This window comes from Momordica charantia (assembly GCF_013281855.1).
Source record: "Momordica charantia cultivar OHB3-1 chromosome 11 unlocalized genomic scaffold, Mcharantia_2.0 BLBB01000011.1, whole genome shotgun sequence".
Lineage (NCBI taxonomy): Eukaryota > Viridiplantae > Streptophyta > Magnoliopsida > Cucurbitales > Cucurbitaceae > Momordica > Momordica charantia.
This window is the reverse complement of record NW_028275159.1, coordinates 18,371,072-18,380,388: the sequence shown is the minus strand read 5'-3', so window position 1 is coordinate 18,380,388 and position 9,317 is coordinate 18,371,072.

Genomic DNA, 9,317 nt, shown 5'->3' with positions numbered 1-9,317 from the left:
TTTGTCGGTTTTATCGGTTCGGTTTTGGTTAGCTTGGTAGTCATTTTAGATACTTTGGTTGGTTTTTGGGGACAGTATGTTGGGTTTGGTTTCAGCCAAAATCTGAATTCCACTTTCCCACTTGCACCTCTAAGTAACACCTATTCAATGCACTGAAAAAATGCATGTTCAAACTATGTTGATTAACGTACTCAAAAAAAAAAAAAAAAAACTATGTTGATTAACATAACTAGTTTTACTGGATAAAGAATATTTTATAGTCCTCTGAGTGTATTAGAATTAATTTTGTCCGAAAGATTTTTTTAGTGATTTTAACCAAAAAGATGGAATGATTATTGATTTTGTGAAAGTGATTTTTATATATTATTTAGTGATTTTTATGTAATTAAAAATAAATTTTTTATGAAAAAATAATTTTGAATGATTAATATTTAAAATTTAAAGAGAGAATTTGACTAAAATTTGTAAGGGAGAAACAAAAATTTTAGAGAGTTAGAGACAAAAATTTTAGGGGAAAAAATGAGAATAAACAAAATTAAAGACAAATAAAGTTAGAGAGTGGCAAAAATTTTAGAAAGGAGAAAAAAATGTCTTGAAATTTAAGGTGTAAATAAGGTGAATAGAAAGACAATTTTTAAAATTAAAACAATAACTATTTAAAAAATTTTCTATTAATTTTTTCGTCAAAAATCAATCGGAGAATCACCTTAAAAGTGATTGATCGAGAGTGATTATGAATTTTTCCAAAATGACTTATGAATTCTTGCCAAACATTCTATTTTGAAATGTAAGTGATTTTGAAATAAGTGTTTTTATGGTTTAGAATCCTTTGTGCAAGTGTACACAACCGTTATAGAAAGTGATAAAAAGATCGTCTCCACATAGATTGATAACTAAATACTTCGACAATTAGTTAAGAAAATAAACAAATCAACAAAATATATTTTGAACAAAAAAAACTAAATGAACTCCAACAAAATAGTGCACAGATGATTTGCTAAGTAAAAACAAGAACCAAGTAGAACCAAACTGATGAAAGGAAAGTGCGCAAATAAGAGATTAAATACTAATGTTTAAAAGGGTAAAGAGAAGAGTTTATGTGACTTTTTCTGGACATAAGCAAACAATACTACAGCATCGACGATGTAATATACTGGCCAAATAGACACGAAATCTTCCTAGATTTCCGAGATTTTTTGCTATTCATATTTTTAGACAAACTTGACCGCATATATACTCAATTTATAACCTTGCTAGGTGGGCCTTATTCCTTAGTACCCACACTAACTAAAGTAGAATATAGCACGAGTTGAAGCCAAACACTTCCTATTACAATTTTTCAAGAGTTAATAAGAAGATATTCCAATATGTTGGCCAAGCACATTGGAAATAAAACGTTAAGAACAACTTCAACTTAGTATATATATATCATCGTCAAGTCAAAGCAAAGTTTATAGCTCAAGAACAAGTTCACGACATCTTCCCCCTTACAAATAAACTTAGTTACGGAATGTCATACAAGAAAAGGGAAAAAGAAAATACAAAACCCGTGTACTAAAGAGTACAAAAGAAGAAGAAAAGGGGGAAAACAGCAGCCCTTTACTCCCTTTGTTGTTTTCTTCGGGTTCCTTAAGGAAAAGAGACCATATAAAATAAATCCTGAACTCCAGAACGAAGGGGATAAATTGAATACTGAAATCGTGTTTCACTACTGAAAGACTGAAATTAGCCGAGATCATAGAACTATTTATGAGGATGTGACTATAGTAAAAAATAGGAGAATAAAAAAAAGCACACGTTGGTACGGGTTATAGCAAGACATGGGAGAGGAGTATCTGAAACACGTAGAGACTGTTCTAGAAGCTCTGCGTGAGCACCAGCTTCGAGCCCATACGGAGTTGTGGAATTTCAACCAGATTTGGAGGATGGAGGATGCTGATTTGAATGGGGAGCCTTAAAATCAGATCTATTCGGCTTTTGCAGGTAGGCAAGTGTCTTCCTTCTTCTCTTGTCTTGTTCTCTCTAGGTTTTTTTTTTTCTTCAAGGATGAGAATGAATGGAGGCAACCTTGAAATGAAAACATTTATACTCCTCAATTTTAGGGCAACCAAAATGGATAAAATGGGGCCCAACCCAATTTAATGGTGAAACTGCATTTTATTGTAGTAAATTTTCGAGTAAAAACCTGTCACTGTCAGCTTTTTTTTTCTGCATTTTTTATTCCGATGTTACGGCATCAACAATGCTGCAACAAAACATTCAAAATTATGTCATTTTTCATAACTCTCAGCATTGTCTAATAAGGTAAAGATGTTAATGAATGTAAAGCATTATTTGCACAAAATCAGTGTAGAATGGGTGTTAGTGTGGCTATCCTTAGCTAATTTCTATGAAGTTCTTGCACAAGTAACTCTTTTTTAGAGAGTTATCAATGAGTAAAAGTGATTATAGCCATACCAAAATTACTCCCAAACATGGCTTCAATATACCTTGATTAAATGAATTCCACAAGTTCCTGCAGCCTTGTAATTGGACGATTATGAATTTTTAAACGTCTGTTCAAAATATTCTTAAGAGCAAACTTATTTATAAAATAATGCTAAAAAAAGTGGTATACCACTAGGTTGTCTGTTGAAAGATATGCGTAGTCCAACTCAATTGTAGGTCATCTCTTAAATGAAGGCGCCACATCTTAGTTTTTATTTTTATTTTTATTTTTTTTAAATAGCAAGAGACGACATGCTGCAAATATCTTTTTTTTTCTTTTTTTAATATGCAAATATGTTGTCTCTTACAGCCGCTGCATGACACCTCGTTTAGGTTGTCTCGCAAACGACCTGCTCTACGGTTTTTAAATCATACCCATTTGCCCCACATGTGTCCCACTGTAACAAACAAAAACCCTCTTTATCATCTCTCGCCATGATTCCACCGCTGCTCCTGCTATGATTCTACCGTCGCTCTTGTTGTGATTCTGATCCCGTCATCATCTCTCTCGCCTTGCATTTGCTATGGTTGCTGCTTGATTATGGTGTTTAGAGACCACTTGGAGTATAAAAATAGTAATTTTTTTTTTGTTAATTTCACACTTTTTAATACGTGACAAACCAAACGTATGGACTAAAAATCCTCTAGCCACTTGAATCCAATGGTATAGATGGTTCAACTTGAAAGAGAAGAGTTAGAAGGATTACCTTTGCCGTCAAATACCCAAGTTTGCACAAAGGCAAGGGTGAAAAGAGACCTCTCTATTCGAAATTCTATTACTCAAAACTTATTTATAGGTCGAGGGTCTTAACCTTTACAAGAACTTTGCAATTAAAATAAACCTAAAATCTAGGGAAAATTAAATATGCAAAAGATTCTTCCTAATTTTGAAAAGATATTTCTGGCGTAAAAAGCTAAAAAGTTCAAGGAAATAAATCTCTTAAAGAAAATACAAGATTAAATCCAAAACAAATAATCTAAGGTAAAATCTTCAAACCAATAAAAAACATTCCTTCAAGTGTTTAAGGGTGGGAGGCAAGCAAAAGGGTTGCGGCAGGCATGGTGCACGCACAGGCAAGGGCTGACGGGCCGTATGTGGCACTAGGCGGGCGTGAGCATGGCATTGAGTAAGCGAGGGCATGCGCTAGGGGTGCGGCAGGAGGCAGGCAGGTGTGAGCACGTATGTAGGCGCGCGACAGGGTAGTAGGGGCACACGAGGGCGATGACGCTAGCGGCATGGCATGGGTGCGCGGTAGGGTAGGGGCACGGTAGAGGTAGGGCACACGGTAAGGCAGGGCGCGTGCGCATGTGTGCGTGCACTAGGAGCCATGCGCGAGGCTGCTCGTTGACGTATGCGTGAGGCGTGCTTTGAGGTAAATGGCCAGTCTTGGGGCACGGTTAGGAGGCCATGGAATTTCGGTAGCTTCCTTTAGGCTTGGTCATTTTCCGTGGCTCGTCTTCAAGCTCCCTCTTCATCTTGGATCTTACTAGACCTTCTTGGTTCTTCAATATCATCAAAATATGCTAATGGGTCCAATGGAGTTTCCTCATTTTAGGGGGCCTCTTCTCTTGATCCTGTTCACTAGAATGCATAAGGAGAATACTTGGCTTCTTATCAGTAATGACCAATTTTGTCTTCACCAAAATTGAATGTTTTACATCCGAGAGAGATAAATTCACAAACAAAGATTTTTTTAAAAAAACAATGAGTTATCAATTTTTCAAGGGTGGTAAGAACAAGATTTGATCTTCACCAGTAAAGAGTTAAGTATTTTCGAATGCATATGTATAACATCACAACGGTGTTAATGCCCTAAACTCGTGGTTTGTAAACATAAAACAAATATTCATTCAATAAAGTTGTTATTGATAGAATTGCATTAACCCAAATCCAATAAACTAACATCCTAGGTTATGTGATGTAACTGGAACAGTATATTTCAGATATACAATATATATTTAATATACATCATATATATTTGATATACAGTGTATATATATAGTATATATTCGATATACAGGTGGATAATGTTCTAGTAGTAACCTAAATGGTTTATAGTAGTTCGATAAGGTTGGGTATCTTATCCTGATAACACTATGGATACGACCCACTTTGTAATAGTTACAAATGACTTGATCCATGTCGTTCGTGTAGAGACATGCGAGTGGAGGTATCCTATACAATGAGTTTGTATAAGACCAGACCACAAAATAATTAATCTTTAGCTATAACACCATTGGCTAATAGATTAATATTTCAATAGGATGACCAAGTAACTTGATCTCAATCCTGAGTGAGTTATGGAGTCCTGCCTGTTAGGGCTCGTCCTTTGATTTGTATGGGTGAGAGTGGCTCGAGTCGCCAACTCAATATGCCTACCATTTTTGGGACGAGACCGAATGAGGAGTTGGGAACATAACTACAGAAGATGGAATTCACTCCTTCCCGACTTTAGGGTAGGTAGATGAGTGTTCTTTTAAGTGTTGACTCCGGGACTTGAACAAGGGGCTCCACCCTCTCACTGGCCCGAGAGGGACTTTCGGTTATTGGTTGGACCATAATCGGGTTGTTCATTAGAGGATCAACGGTGCTTAAGGTACAAGATGTAACACAGAGGTAAAAAGGTAATTTGACCCAACTGTGGTTACAAACACTCGTGAAGGATTGACTTCCCGTTAATGGTCAAAATCCATGGACGCAAAATATTCTACAGTGAGAAGAGTGAAACTGTGGGTCTTTAGTGGAGTGACCGACAGTTAACGAATGTTGATTAATATAGTTAATGAGTTTAATCAATTAATCTCGTATCGTTAGAGCTTCCGATCTGTAGGTTCATTAGGTCCCCTTGCTATCTCGTAAAGGATAGTTAAGAACAATTAGTCTTGAAAAGAATTTGAATTGTTCAAATTAGTTAAAGGGAATTAATGTTAATTGTATGAGATGCAATTAATATAATGTATGTTGATACATTATAATATAAAGTTAATTTTGATTTCGATTCAAAATTATGAGAGAGATAAATATTAGAATTTGATTCTAATATAATTGATTAATTTAAGATTAATTTAATTAAAAGTGATTTAATTAAATTAATATGATATATTAATTTGGTTAAATTAAATTAGACTTAATTTAATTAAATTAATCATTCTTTTTTGTAATTAATTAAATTAGATTTAATTAATTATTATTTTAATTAAATCTATTTTAATTAAAATAAAAGAAAGAAAAGAAAAAAAAGGGAGAAAACCAAGGTTCCCCACTTTCCACCTTTAATGGTGGGAAGTGAGGAAGTGAGTGGGGAAGTGGTGATTTCCCCCTCACTTCTCCTTTCCTATAAAAGGGAGGTTCTCCCATTTCTTTTCGATCGCCCGAACGTCGATTGGTTGAGTTTTTGAAACTCCAACGAGAAAATCTCTCTCTCGATTTCTTAGTTTTCCTTTCAATTATAAGACGATTCCCACAAACTGAGTTCTTAATATCCAGAGGATAGCAAGCAAGACTTTGTGGTGGCGTTGATATCTACATTGAAGAGGTGTCTTCAAAAGTATGTATCAACTTCTTGTTATTCATGCTTATGTGTCTTTTCTTTGTTGCAATTCTAAAACAAGATCGAAGCATACGCGTTCGGGCATTTCCGCAGCGGTATCCGATCCCTTCAAAGAGAACTTCATCTTTGTACCTACCTATTGCAAAAGGAACTTGTTTGAGTTTGAACTCTCACATCACCACTATTATTTAACCATTGCACATTATAGGGTCGTGGGTGTGCTGTGGTGGATAATCCCAATCTATCCACTATATCCTTACTAGCAACATTAGTACAACTTCCACTATCAATTATGACACTACAAAGGGGTGGAATTCACTATGCGCATAGTATGGAATAGGTTCTCTTCTTGAGCATCTAAGATTTCCTCGTTGAATTGCACATTTAGGTTCATAACCTTGGAATCCTCCTCTATTTCTTTTCTCCTAGACTACTTTCTTCTTCTCTTTCCTCAACCTCATCTCTAGTTTCTCCCTTATCATATGTGACTAGGTCTCCCTATCTAAGGATCATGGCTCTTTGATTTGAGCGATTTAGACTTATATGACCTACTCCATGACATAAAACATTTTATTTCACTAGTCCTAATTTTAGGGATCTCGAGTTGGGACTTGGACTTGGATGACTCACCCTTCTCAAACACAACTCAGTTTAGACTCTGAAGTTTGGTCTCAACTTTGCTACTAATGAGTTTAGAGTTAGGTTTTACATACCTCTTAGCCTTCCTTTGGTTTTTCTCCTCTATTTTGACGGCAAGGTGTAGAAGTTCCTCCATGTCTTTATAGGATTGCAAGTCAACTTTATCGACTAGGTCGAGGTTAAGTCCTTCAAAGAATCTAGCCATTGTAGACTCCTCATTTTCTTCTAGTTGCAATCGAATAATTTAGCATGTTCATCTCTTTGTAGTAGTCCTCTACTAATTTGGTGCCTTGATAAAGCTTATTTAATTAGCTTTCTTGAGTTTGCTCTATGGTAGTGGGGTGGCGCGAACCTCTTCTTTACAAGCTCCTTGAATTCGAGTCAAGAACTCTACGGGTCCTTTATTGTTTCTCCTCCTATGAAACATCACTTTATCCCACCAAGTTAGTGCATAATCCTTAAAATGAGTGATTGTGAGAATTACCTTATTTCCATCCTCATAATCGTCGCGTGCAAAAACTAGTTCAATCTCCTTCTCCAATATTTCATATTCCTCGGCCGTGGACTTTCCATGGAAGGTTGGGATCTCAACTTGATGCTTCCTAAGTAGTTATCTCTTCTTGGTCTCTCTCGGATTGGTTGGACTCTTCCTATTCCTTGGTCATTATGTGCTCTTCTTAGATGACCTACATCAAAAGCACTATGATTAGATAATATTCACCTAAAAGTACCTCTTCCTCATGAGAATCATTGGATGCTTCTCTTGAAGTGGTCGGTCTTCTTTGGGGCACCCTTTGTGGTCTCTCAAGTCTTTGAATACGAGTATTTAACCTTTGTAAAGATTCAATTATATTCTCTAGACTTTGAGTGAATCTTGCAAAAGTTTTAATTTGGGGTTATCTATGTCTCTCATCGCTTACTTAAGACCTTTTTCTTTCTCTTTGGGAATCTTGTGACTTTCTTCTCGTGTCCATAGCTACAAAATAAAAGTTAATTAAACAAGAAAATATATTCCTCACTTTACTCCCTCACTTGTACTTTCTCTCAGGTGTGGGGTAAGGCCTTTTAATATTAAATGTCACCAAAAGATATCAAAGATGTACAATGTTGTACGAATTGACTCTTGAGTAAAGTAAGAAACAGAGTTAGGTGACCGACACCAGATGATACCAAATGATATTAACTGATTACAGAAAGAAACGAATACCTTGAGTTTAATGCTCTCGGCGGATATCAAGCAAAGAAAGAAAACAAGAAACAAAATTACCTTAAGCTTACTGCTTTCGATAAAAGAATGACAACAATATTCAAATTGAAGTCAAGCTTATGAACAACAAGGAATATGCAAGAAAGCAAGAGAAAATAAAAATTAACTCTAAAAGATATACAAATCCAATTTTTGTTCAAAACACACACAAAAATCTTCGTAACAAACAATGATGGCTTATAGCAAAGGGTATTTTTGGGATAGGGGTGTCTGGTGTACAAAGTTAGAATTTAGGTGAAATCAAAAGCAACTCAAAGTAGAACGAGTATAATATACTTATATGGCTGTCTTGAGGCTTAGAAAGTGAACTACAAAGAGGCTATCAACTCTATGGATTATATCTTATAGAAATAAGCTATTAAAAGTGAACTAGACTCCATAACTATGAATCAAACGTGAGATTTGGTAAATTTACATATAGGAAATAAACTTATTAGTAGCAAGTGGATATTTAAAAAGAAAATTAGACCAGATGGTTCAATAGAATAATACAAGGTTAGATTAGTAGATGTGAGTTACACACAAAAATATGGAATTGATTATTTAGATACATACTCTCTATAACCAAAATAGCTACAATTCGATTTCTAAATACTATTGCTGTTATTTGTGACCTATTAATACACCAAATGAATGTAAAAAATGGTTTTCCTTAATGGAGATTTAGATGAGGAGATCTATATGGCGCAATTGAGGGTTTTCTAGTTGTTGGTCAAGAGAACAAAGTGTGCAAGCTTAAAAAAATGTATTTATGGTCTTAAACAAGCTCGTAAACATTGGTATGAAAAATTTAATTGTACTTTAGTAAACAATGACTATATAGTAAATTGCTCCAATACATGTGATTACTCAAAATTGTTTGGAGCTGATTGTGTGATTATATGCTTATATGTTAATGACATGCTTATTTTTGTACAAACTTAGATGTCATTAATAATACCAAGTTATTGCTCTCTTCACGTTTTAAGGTGAAATATTTAGGAGAGGCTGATGTAATACTTGGTGTTAATATAAAAACAAATGATAATGGATTCTCTTTATGTCAATCACACTATATTGAGAAGATGTTAAAGAAATTTGATTGCTTTGATATTGCACCTGTAATATCACCTTATGATGCTAGCATTAGTCTTAAAAATAATAACGATGATGATGTATTTCAATCTAAATATGCAAAGATTAAAGGTAATGTTATATTTTTTATGAACTATACTAGACCTGATATTGCATATGCTGTGAGTAGATTGAGTAGACATATACGTAATCTTAGTAAAGAACATTGGGCTGCTCTTCATTGTTTATTGAGGTATTTTAGAGGTAAAATGGATTACTGTTTGCATTTTAATAAGTTTTCTGCTGTGTTAAAAGGATAT